At 38.5% G+C, this 12,557-nt stretch overlaps 1 pseudogene; it reads left to right on the forward strand.

Annotated features, from left to right (window-relative positions):
- The first annotated feature begins 9,950 nt into the window (after positions 1 to 9,950).
- On the forward strand, positions 9,951 to 10,695 carry LOC123822683 (annotated as a pseudogene).
- Positions 10,696 to 12,557: the final 1,862 nt, after the last annotated feature.

Here is a 12,557-nt window from a genome sequence, read left to right on the forward strand (position 1 = left end):
TGACTGTACAAAAATTCACCAATTCTGATAGTTTTTTTAAATGCATGCTGATATAACAGCTGTCACAATATAATCTAACAAAATTGTTTCAAATGAAGTTAAAGACAACTAAGTGCTACTAGAGCCATCTTACGGGGAAAACTAAATGTTTTGACTAACCCAATACTTTAAGGCAAAAGCATTGCTAGAGATGGTTCATTACCTATTGAGAAAAGTCCAATTCATTAGAAGATATAAACAATTCTAAACTTGTGTACTTCTAATAACAGAGCTTCAAAAAACACCAAGCAAAAAATATGTAAGAAACAAGAAAAAAAATTGACAAATACGCCATTACTGGGATAGACTTCAACAAATCTTGTCAGAAATTGACAAGATAAAAGAGATGTGAAGATGGCAGCGAGATAGGCAGGAGTGGAGTCCACTTCCCCCTGCTCACAGGTGGAACACCTAGTCAATCTTCTGAGGAACGGGGTGAACAGCCAACAGTATCCCAGCATATATGAAGATTGGAAGGACATTAAAAAATTGTCCTTAAAAATTGTAGAGGACATAGAAAAATTGTAGAGGACATAGAAAAATCACACAGTAAGGAGAGTGCTTCAGGACAATAAGGTCCCTGGGACCAGGGCGGGGACGAGGGTAGCTGCAGCCCTACGCCCAGCGCCCACCGGGTCTGCCGGAGGATTCTTGGGAGAGAGCGAGGTCAACGAATCCCTCCCCAGCCAAACAAGGTTTGAGCAGCAGCAGGAGGGACCTGGATGCTTTAAGTCACAGGAAGTAATAAGGATGAAGTGGCAAACACACAGGGGCAGTGTGCACCCACTGAGACTATGGACACCGGCTGGGAAGAGATGGGCAGTGACAGACCCTGACACTGACAGTCCCTGATCTGGCTGGGGAGTGGGACTGTGTGACAAGCCAGGCACTTGTTTAGAGCAGCAGGCTTGAATAGGAGGCATGTTTCAAAAAGAAAAAGTGAAAAAAGAGGCACTCAGCGGCTGTTTGGGGAATTCTCCGCAGCAGCCGCCCCCACCTCCTGTGCCCCTACTCCCGCTGGGCTTCGAGCTCAGGCCCACAGCCCTGGGATAGCGCGTACCCGATCCTGCAGCCTGGGGGCTTCCTGTCCAGCCCCAGAATCAGAGGTCAAGTGCTCAGGCCCACAGCTCCGGGATGGAGCACTCCTGACCCCACCACCCAGAGGCACCTCCCACCCGACACCTTCACTTAGGGCTCTGCAAGGCCCACTGGCTCTCTAAAAGGAAGGTGGAGACACCCCTGAAGACAAGAGCTGCAGGCCTCAGGGAGTCAGCAATCCCCAGAAAGACTTAACTCAGTGGGGTAGGGAAGTGTGGGCTGAACTAGCCTGAAGGGCTGCTGAGAGTCCCTACCATCTAGGACAGCAAAGAGTGAGAAGATGGTGTGTGAGTTGCCCCTAATGAGTGCACCTGAAGGACAGTGCAACTGGTGGACTGAAGGTGTAGGCTGGGTGCAGAAGGGCACTGGGGACCCAGTAGTGAACTGAAGAACTGGGCAGGGGGCTGGGCAACTGTGAAGAGTGCAAGTGCGGCTCAGGAAGGGAGAAAAGTGAAACCAATCCCCGCTTAGCCTGCTGCACCCAGGACGACCAGCAGAACTGGCTTGGCTGTTTTAAAGCCAGCAGAAAGCTTTTTTTTTTTAATTCCTTCTTCATTTCTTTCCTTCTTTCTTTTTTTATTCCTTCTTCCTTCCATTCCTTTTAATTTCTTCTTCCTTCCTCTTTTTTTTTTAAATTCCCACAAGTGAGATAATAAAACCTGGAGCTGTGAAGAGACCAGAGTTAGAACCAACGAGGGGTGGGTCATCCCAACAGCTGAGACAGTGAGACAAATTTCACTTTGCTACTCCAGAGAACATGCAAGTTATTGTGTATTTGTATTATTAATATTTTTTAATATTCTCATATCTTTTATTTTATTGGTATTTTTGTATTTCTCTTCTTTCTGTTTAATCTTCTTCACTTGGTTTGTTAAATTGCATTGTTTGACTGGCTTCCCTTGTTCTCTCTTTCATAGTGTATTTTTAATTTTCTGTCTTCCTCTTCACCTGTGTTTCAATAGCACACTACTCTAGGTCCTGTATTTCCTATTCTTGTTATGCAGATCACATAGATTCTGTCATATGACTGTGGCTCCATTATTATTGTTAATAATTGCTGTTGTACACAATTGTAAATACTACACAGCGCCCCTCCTGAATCTTAGCTCACTTCACTGTTTCCTGAACTTTACTACTGTGGTGGCTAACTCTATTCTCTTGAACACTACACCTATTTTCTATCCTTTACACTCACTTTACCTCGCAATCTGACCTCCCACAAGCTCACTGTTTTCTAGATCCAACTCACAACTCACAACCTGCCCCTAACAAGAGTTTTATCTTTCTTCCACCTTTTCTAAGAAGTGGCTAGTGGGGTGAAATATCACAGTGAACACTATACATATCCAAAGGATCTTCGATCTCTTCTCTGGGGGTTGGTACTTTAAATACCATACAATATACTCTGCTGTCTTAAACCATTTTGCCTTCCCCTTCCAACTGATCACAAAAAAGAGTAGATGGGAGCTGTGAACACCAGTATACCTGGTGGAAGAGGAAACCCACCAACGAAGGAACCACCAACAGAAGTAGGTGAAGGAGGGAGTGGAAGCCACGTGAACCTCAATCCAGGACCAATCTAGAAATACAACTAAATGGTGGAGAAATTACCCAGAACAAAAAACTGAACAACAGCAAGAGAGAAGCCTCAAAACCTCATACACACAGAAGAATCAGCTTCAACACAACCTGTCCACACCTGCACAATAGAATACAAGAGGTGGCAGATGGAGTGACCCTCAGTTAACCAGCTGGAGAGGAGGACCCACCAAAGAAAGACCCAACAACAATCAAAACCCAAAGACATACAGAGAGCCAACATAAATGACAGCTCAAAAGCAGCAAGCTCAGGATCAAGGAGACTGCACCACTGAATCTCACAGGTCTTCACAATAGAAATTCACAACAGAAACCCAGGGAGGCAGAACAGATCAATCTAATAAGCAAAGGCTAACAAGAAGAGTCTCACAAACAATGGGAAGACAAAGAAACAATCCCCAAATGAAAGGAAAGGAGGAAGCCTCAGAAAGAATGCTAAATGAAACAGAGGCAAGTCAGCTATCAGATACTGAGTTCAAAGCAATGGTTATCAGGAAGCTCAATGAGCTCACAGAGAATTACCAAAAACTACAGGGAAACTACAATGAACTCACTGCAAACTATATCATCATGAAAAAAGAAATAGAAACTATCAACAAGGGCCAAGAGGAAGACAAGAATACAATTTCTGAACTGAAGAACACAGTAGAAGGAATCAAAAGCAGGCTAGATGAAGCAGAGGATCAGATCAGAGTTGTAAGACAAGGTAGAAAAAAACACCCATAAGGAGCAAGAAAAGGAAAGGAGAATAAGAAAGAATGAGGAGGGGTTAAAAGAAATTCAGAACAACATGAAGCATAATAATATCCATATAATTGGGAGAAGAGGAGGGGGAGGAGGGAGAGGGGGAGGGGGAGAAGAGAAGAAGAGCAGCAGCAGCAGCAGCAGCAAGGATAGAAAACCTGTTTGAAAAAGTAATGATGGAAAACTTCCCTAATTTGATAAGAGAAAAAGTCACACAAACCCAGGAAACACAGAGAGCCCCAATCAAGAGGAACCCAAAGAGGCCCACTTCCAGACACACCATAATTAAAATAGCAAAATTCCAAGACAAAGAGAGAATCTTAAAGGCAGCAAGGGAGAAACAGGAAGTAACATACAAGGGAGCCCTGATAAGTCTAGCAGCTGACGTCTTAATGAAAATGCTCCAAGCCAGAAGAAAATGGTAAGAAATATTCCAAGTAATGAGAACCAGAGGCCTGCAACCAAAGCTACTTTATCCAGCAAGGCTCTCAATTAGGATCGAAGGCCAAATAAGGAGCTTCCCAGACAAAAGAAGTCTAAAAAAATGTACCCCCACCAAATCAGCTCTGCAAGACATGCTAAAGGGGCTGCTTTAAGAAAAAGAAGGAAAAGAGTGAGAGAGAGGAACACAGGTATGAAAAAATGGCAATGAATAAGTACCTACCAATAATAACCTTAAATGTGAACGGATTCAATGCTCCATCAAAAGACATAGAAAAGCTGTCTGGATAAGAAAGCATGACCCACACATACACTGCCTACAAGAGACCCACCTCAGGACAAAAGACCTACACAGACTGAAAGTGAAGGGCTGGAAACAAATTTTACAAGCAAACAGACAGGGGAAAAAAGCCAGGGTAGCAATACTCATATCAGACAAAATAGACTTCCAAAAAAACGCCATAAAGAGAGACCCAGAAGGTCACTTCATAATACTCAAGGGAATACTTTGTTTTCATCAAGAAGACATAAACATTGTAAATGTACATGCACCCAAGGTAGGAGCACCCAAATACACAAGGATATTCTTGCGGGGCTTCAAGAAAGATATTGATAGAAACACAATTATAGTAGGGGATTTTAAAACCCATTGTCAAAAATGTCTAGATCTTCCAAACAAAATATTAACAAAGATATTGTGACATTGAACAATGTCCAGGATCAAATGAACTTAACTGATATATATACAGCTTTTCATCCCAAAGAAACAAAATACACATTCTTTTCAAATGCACATGGAACAGTTTCAAAAAATAGACCACATGATGGGACACAAAACAAGCCTCAACAAATTCAAGAAAATTGAAATCATATCAAGCATTTTCTCTGACCACAAAGGACTGAAACTAGAAACCAACCTCAAGGAAAAAACTCAAAAACACTCAAACTCATGGAGATTGAATAGCAGGCTATTAAACAATAAGTGGGTCAAGAATAAGACCAAGTTAGAAATCAAAAAGTTTCTGGAAACAGATGAAAATGAACTCACAACAACCTAAAATTTATGGGACACAGCAAAAGCAACCCTGAGAGGGAAGTTCATAGTGATACAGGCCTACCTAAAAAAATAGAAACATTTCAAATAAACAACCTAACCCTATGCCTATAAGAACTTGAGGAACAACAACAAAGACAGCCCAGAGCAAGTACAAAGAAGAAAATAACAAAGATCAGAGCAGACTTAAATGACATAGAGACTAAAAGCACAATTCTAAGGACCAATAAATCCAGGAGCTGGTTCTTTGAAAAGATAAACAAAATCGACAAGGCTTTAAGCAGACTCATCAAGAAAAAAAGAGAGAGAACCCAAATAAACACAATCAGAAATGAAAGAGGAGAGATTACAACTGATACCACAGAAATACAAAGGATTGTAAGAAATTACTACAAAGAACTATATGTCAAGAAATTTGAAAACCTAGGTGAAATGGGCACATTTCTAGAAAAATGTAATCTTCCAAACTCAGTGAAGAAGAAGCAGAAAGCCTGAACAGACCAATAACAGCAGATGAAATTGAAGCAGTAATCAAAAAACTCCCAGCACACAAAAGCCCTGGACCAGATGGTTTCACAGGAGAATTCTACAAAGCATTTAAGGAAGAGCTAACCCCTATCCTTCATAGACTATTCCCCCAAAATTCAAGAAGATGGAAGACTCCCAAACTCCTTTCATGAAGCCAGCACCATCCTAATCCCAAAACCAGATAAAGACACAACAAAGGAAAAAAAACTTCAGGCCTATATTGCTGATGAACACAGATGCTAACATCCTCAACAACAAAATATTGGCAAACCACATCCAACAATACATTAAAAAGATCATACACCATGACCAAGTGGGATTGCAAGGGTTGCAAGGATGGTACAATATTCGCAAATCAATAAATGTAATACATCACATTTATTATAAACAAAGGCAAAGATAAAAATCACATGATCATATCAATAGATGTGGAAAAAGCATTTGATAAGGTACAGCACCCATTCATGATGAAACCACTCAGCAAAGTGGGAATAGAGGTAGCATTCCTCCACATAATAAAGGCCATATATGAGAGACCTACAGCCAACATCATACTCAATGGGCTAAAATATTTCCCATTATGATCAGGGACAAGAAAGGTTGTCCATTTTCACCACTTCTATTAAACAGAGTATTGGAAGTCCTAGCCACAGCAATTAGACAAGAAAAGGAAATAAAAGGCATCCAAATTGGAAAGTAGGAAACAAAACTGTCATTGTTTGCAGATGACATGACTGTGTACATAGAAAATCCTGTAGACTCCGCCCCAAAACTGCTTAACCTAATAAATGAATTTGGCAAAACAGGGGGATACAAAGTCAATATTCAGAAATCAAAGACATTTTTGTATACCAACAATGAAACATCAGAAACAGAAATCAGGAAAAAAAATCCCATTTGATATAGCAACAAGAAAAATAAAGTACTTAGGAGTAAACCTAACCAAGGAGGTAAAAGATCTGTACTCAGAAAACTATACATCACTGAAGAAAAAGTAAGGAAGACACAAACAAATGAAAACATATATGGTGTTCATAGATCAGAAGAATTAACTATCAAAATGTCCATACTGTCCAAAGCAATTTATAAATTCAACACAATATCTATTAAAGTATCAATGGCATATTTCACAGATACAGAACAAACACTTCAAAAATATACATGGAACCATAAGCGACCCTGAATAACTGCAGCAATTTTAAGAAAGAAAAGTAGGAGGGGTCAGAATACCTGTTATCAAACTATTACAAGGCCACTGTAATCAAAACAGCCTGGTACTGGCATAAGAACAGACACACAGACCAATGGAAAAGAATGGAGAGCCCAGAAATAAACCCAACTCTCTATGGTTAATTAATATTTGACAAAGGGGGTAGCAGCATAAAATGGAGTAAAAATAGCCTCTTCAACAAACGGTGTTGGGAGAGCTGGACAGCTATATGAAAAAAAATGAAACCCAAGCACCAACTTACACCATACACAAAAATAAATTCAAGGTGGATAAAAGATTTAAATATAAGTTGTGACATCATTAAAGTCCTGGAGGACAACATAGGCAGGAAAATCTCAGATATTTCATGTAGCAACATTTTCACTGATATGTCCCCTAGAGGAAGGGACATAAAGGAAAGAATAAACAAATGGGATCTCATCAAAATAAAAAACTTCTTCCCAGCTAAAGAAAACAGCACTAAAATGAAAAGAGAACCAACCATATGGGAAAACATATTTGCCAATGATACCTCAGACAAGGGTTTAATCTCCAAAATATATAAAGAACTCACATGACTCCACTCTAAGAAGACAAGCAACCCAATTTAAAAAATGGGCAAAGGATTTGAACAGATACTTCTCCAAGGAGGACATACAGAGAGTCCAGAGACACATGAAAAGATGCTCAATATTGCTGGCTATCAGAGAGATGCAAATTAAAACCACAATGAGATACCACCTCACACCATTGAGAATGGCCATCATAAACAAAACAACAAACTATAAATGTTGGAGAGGTTGCAGAGAAAAGGGAACCCTAGTACACTGTTGGTGGGATTGCAGATTGGTGCAACCACTATGGAAATCTGTATGGAATTTCCTCAAAAAACTAAAAGTGGAACTGCCTTTTGACTCAACAATATCACTGCTAGGATTTTATCCTAAGAACCCTGAAACACAATCCAAAAGAACCTATGCACCCAAATTGTAACAGGGTGCAGCCAAGAGAGGAGCCCCAATAGGGATTTATAATAGGGTACAGAAGAGCTTGGAGATAATTGGCTCTACACCACAGGGCCACACGTGCCCAGAATGCTGGCAAATGTGGTCAATTGTGAGAGGAGCCGGAAATGGGGCTGCAGAGGAAGATTAGCACTGGGATTTAAATGGAGGCACAGCAGCCATTGGGGGTCTCTCTTTTTAGGACCACGTGTCTATTTAGGACCATGCGGCTTTGGTGTCTTGGTTGGGACCATGAGGCTTGAGTGAGAGTCAGTACCATGAGGCTCTGGAAGTGCTCCCTTTTGCCACGTGGAGGGTGCTGGGAGGACTGTGTGCATTTGTGGGGAACTTTAGTTTGTGTTATTTCAAATGAGTAATAAATTCCTTTCCTTTTCACTGATCTCTGGTATTAAGAGACATCTTTCCTCAGGCGGTGGGCAAAATGAACCCAGAAGGTGGGGAGGAACCCCCTGGAGACTGTAACACAATGTTCATAGCAGCACAATTTACAATAGCCAAGTGCTGGAAGCAACCTAATTACTTGCCCATCAGTAAATAAATGGATCAAAAAACCATGGTATATTTACACAGTGGAATACTACACAGCAGAAAGAAAGAAGGAGCTCCTACCCTTTGCAACAGTGTGGATGGAACTGGAAAGCATTATGCTAAGTGAAATAAGCCAGGCGATGAAAGACAAATACCATATGATCTCACCTTTAGCTGGAACCTAATCAACAAAAAACACAAGCAAGCAAAATATAGCCAAAGTAACTGAAATTGAGAACAGGCTGACAGTGACCAGAGGGGAGAGGGGAGGGGATTATAGGGGGAAAAGGTGAAGGGTTTGCAGGAACAATTATAAAGGACACATGGACAATAACAAGGGGGTGGGGGGTGGTAACAGGGGAGGGAGATGGGGAGGGCTGGTGTGGTAGGGAGGGGTGGGGGGAAAAGGCAGAAAATTGTATTTGAAAAATAAAAAATGTTAAAGAAAGAAATTGACAAGATACAAGTTTCAATAAGAATATGGATCATTTGACCATCACAATAAACAAACCAATAACTGAAGAATATATCTTCTGTTCTGATAGCAACTGTAAAAATTGACAGTTTCCTAGCCCACAGAGCAAAATCAATGAATGTCAAAGAATCACTATCATGTAGATCACATTCCCTGACCACACCATGATTAATAACAAAAAATAAAAACTTTAAATTTAAAAACATAATTCTAAATTCCTTATGTGTCAAAAAGGAAAGCAAAGGGAAATAAGAAAATACTCAGAACCATCAATAATAATTATATAGGAAAGTTTGTGAGATATAGCTAAAGTGACCATCAGAAGTGAGTAGACTTATATTATTTACATTAATAAAAAAGAGTTGCAATGACAAAAAGTGTAAATACAAGAGAATAAAGGAAATAATGAAAAAAGCAAAAATTAATAAAACAAATTAACAGTCAGTAGAAAGGATCAACAAAGCAGAATTCTGGTTCACTGTAAAATATTAACCTGATAAGTCCTTGACAAATTGCTAGAGAGAGCAGATACAAATTTTAAGAAGAAAAAAGGCAATCATAAATATCACAGCAGTTACACAGATAAAATTCTACAAGCAACTTATCAATACATTTAAAAACTTAAGTAAAATGGACAAATGCCTGGAAATCTAAATTGACAAAACTGACTTAAGTAAGAAGTTTAAAACCTGAAATTTAAACTATCAGAGCTATTTAGCTTGCACAGCCATACTGTATGTTTGGGGACAGAGTCCATTCTGGTTGATTTGTGTGACTATTAATTGGCTGTTAAATGATTTGATTACTACCCAGCCTATAATCATTAATAAAATTTTATCAGTATTTAAAAATTTTCCCACAAAGAAAACACCAGGTCCAGGCAGTTTTATAGGCAAGTTTACCAAGATTCAAGGAACAAACAATTCTAATCTTAGACTCTTAAAATTAAGAGAGTATAAAAAAAGAAACATCCCCTAACTAATTTTATGAGGCTCATGTAATTTTATACAAAAACTAGACAAGAAAAAAATTATAGTCCAGCTTCATTCTTGGTCATGAATATAAAAATATTTAAATATTAGCCAATATACTGAGCAAAATATATATGAGGATAATGATCAATTGGATTTATTTCAAGAATGGAAAGTTGTTGAACCATTAGAGAATTTATTAATATAGCAGACTCGGCAAACTCAGGCGAACGTAAGCATGGCCGGCACTGGGCTGGTGGCTGGCGAGGTTGTGGTGGATGTGGTATTTTGACCAAGGTTATGAAGTGCCTGGTGTGCAGGAAGTGGCTGTGGTGCTGGTGGAGGAGGAAACTTGTGGATATTGACCTACTAAGCACTACCTGAGCTACCTGACAGTGCAGGATTATTCTGCTTTTGAAACAGACATAAATGAGAAATGAATTTGAAAGACTGGCTGCCCAACAACCAATTGAATTGTCAGTATGAAACAATACAAACTTCCAGCCCCTTCTTTGGGTCAGAAAAACGACATCACTGCATGGCAAGAACATATGAACAATTCCATGGCCCAGTTGGAGCATCAAGCGGTTCGGATTGAGAATATGGAACTAATGTCACAGCATGAATGCAATGCCTGGAAAGTATATAACGCAAATCTAGTTCATGTAATTGAACATGCACAGAATGAATTCCAGAAGTTAAGGAAACATATTCAAGATTTAAATGGGCAGCAAAAGAATATGCAACTCACAGAAGGATCTAAATTAAGAGAAATGGAGTCAAACTGTGTATTCCTGGTCAGTAAGAATTATGCAATTGAAAGGACTATTGCATAATTAGAAAGTGAAGTCTTTCAAATGAAGCAGCAACATGGAGAGGCCAACAAAGGAAACATCCAACAAGACCTCTGCAAAGATAAATTAATTCAGTGGATAGAAAGGAAGGCGGGTTGGGCCTTTCCCGAAATAGCTGGTGGTGTTTAGAAACCATAAAAAGTGGACTGTTAATATTCTCTTTGTACATTAGCAAAATAAAAAAGTTCAACTAAAAAAAAGAATTTATTAATGTAACTTACCAAATTAATGATTAAAAGAGAAAAAAATGCTCATTTCAAAAGAGGTAGAAAAAGTATTCAAAAAATTTTCATAAGCCACTTAAAAACTTGAAGCCATAAAGGAATAAAGAATATCCTTAGCTTACCTAATAAAGAGTATTCAAAAACATATCTGGTAAATATAATACATACTCTACAGTAAAATGTCAAAGCATTTTCTTTAAAAATAAGGACTAATACAAAGAGAAACTATTACCATTCCCACTTTGTGCTGTAATTCCAGCCATAGCAGAGCATCAGGAAAAATAACAAAGGAGTATAAGGACTGGAGAGGAAGAAACCAAACTGTCATTATTTACAAATTAAATGATTGTCTATGTAGAAAACTCAAAGAATCTGCTAGAAATCCTAAGAAAAATAAGAAAGCATATCAAGATTTTTAGATATAGGATCAACAGGCAAAAGTTAATTAGATTTCTATATGCCAGCAAAAAAAAATTGCAAATTTTTATATTAAAAGGATACCATATACAATAGCATAAAAAAGTTAGCTAGAAATAAATACAAGAAAAATATCTAAGAAAGTTCATCTAGAATACTACAAAAATTTACTGAAATAGATATAAAAATACCTAAGTAAATTAAGAAACATACCATTTGGGCCCTGGCTGGTATAGATCAGTGGATTGAGGGTGGGCCTGAGAACCAAAGCATCAACAGTTCAATTCCCAGTCAGGGCAAATGCATGGGTTGCGGTCAGGTCCCCAGTAGGGGGTGCATGAGAGGCAACTACATATTGATGTTTCTCTTCCTTTTTTTCTCCCTCCTTTCCCCTCTGTCTATAAAAATAAATAAAATCTTTAAAAAAAAATATATATATATATATATCATTTGAATGGGGAAGTTCCATCTTAAAGTTGTCAATTTCCCCCAAACTTTATAGATTCAATAAAAATCCAAATAACCTTAACTAACTCAAACTTATAGAAAAGAACAAAATGCCAAAGATAGTTAAGGTACTTCCTATCAGATATTAAAAGATATTATAGAGCTACAGTTATTAAGTCAATACTGAATTTACAAAAATTGACCAATGGAACAGACAGCCCAGGACCAGACATCTGGCAAAGCTGACATTGCAGACAAGTGGGGTAAATGATGAATTTCTCAATGTAAAAAGAGCTGGGATAATCCACATGAGGAAAATAAAAGAACTGGATCCTTATCCAATATGTATGTGCATATTTGTGTGTGTGTATACAACTACAGTTACATTAGGAACATAAATGTAAAGTCTTCGAAAATTTCTGAAGAAAAATATTGTTAAACTTGATTAGATTAAATTTAAGAATGTTTCTTTATCCAAAACCTATGGTTTTCCTACAGAGTAATAAAAAAGACAAAGTAATAGTCCAATGAACAGAAGATATGGACTGGCATTTCACACCAGAGAAAACATGCATTCGCCACTTATATGAAAATATACTTAATTTCAAGAGTGGATATGAAAGTAAATCTTAAAACCATAATGAAATACAATTTTGTACCCAACAGAATGAGAAAAAATGTACAAGTTGATTAAGACCAAGTGTCGACAAGTATGTGGAGAAATGGGAAGGCTAATAGTTGAAGTGTAAATTGCTTTGTGCAGCTTGGTTAACATTTGGATCTTACCAATAGCTGTAAATGCAACAATTCCACTCTTGGCAGAGAAACTCTTGTACCAGCAGATGTACAAAAAATACTTATGTAACAGGGTGCGGCCAAGAGGGGGGACCCCAAATAGGGATT

The sequence above is a fragment of the Phyllostomus hastatus genome, unplaced genomic scaffold (genome assembly GCF_019186645.2).
Source record: "Phyllostomus hastatus isolate PE091 unplaced genomic scaffold, TTU_PhHast_1.1 phas_contig_41, whole genome shotgun sequence".
Taxonomy (NCBI): domain Eukaryota; kingdom Metazoa; phylum Chordata; class Mammalia; order Chiroptera; family Phyllostomidae; genus Phyllostomus; species Phyllostomus hastatus.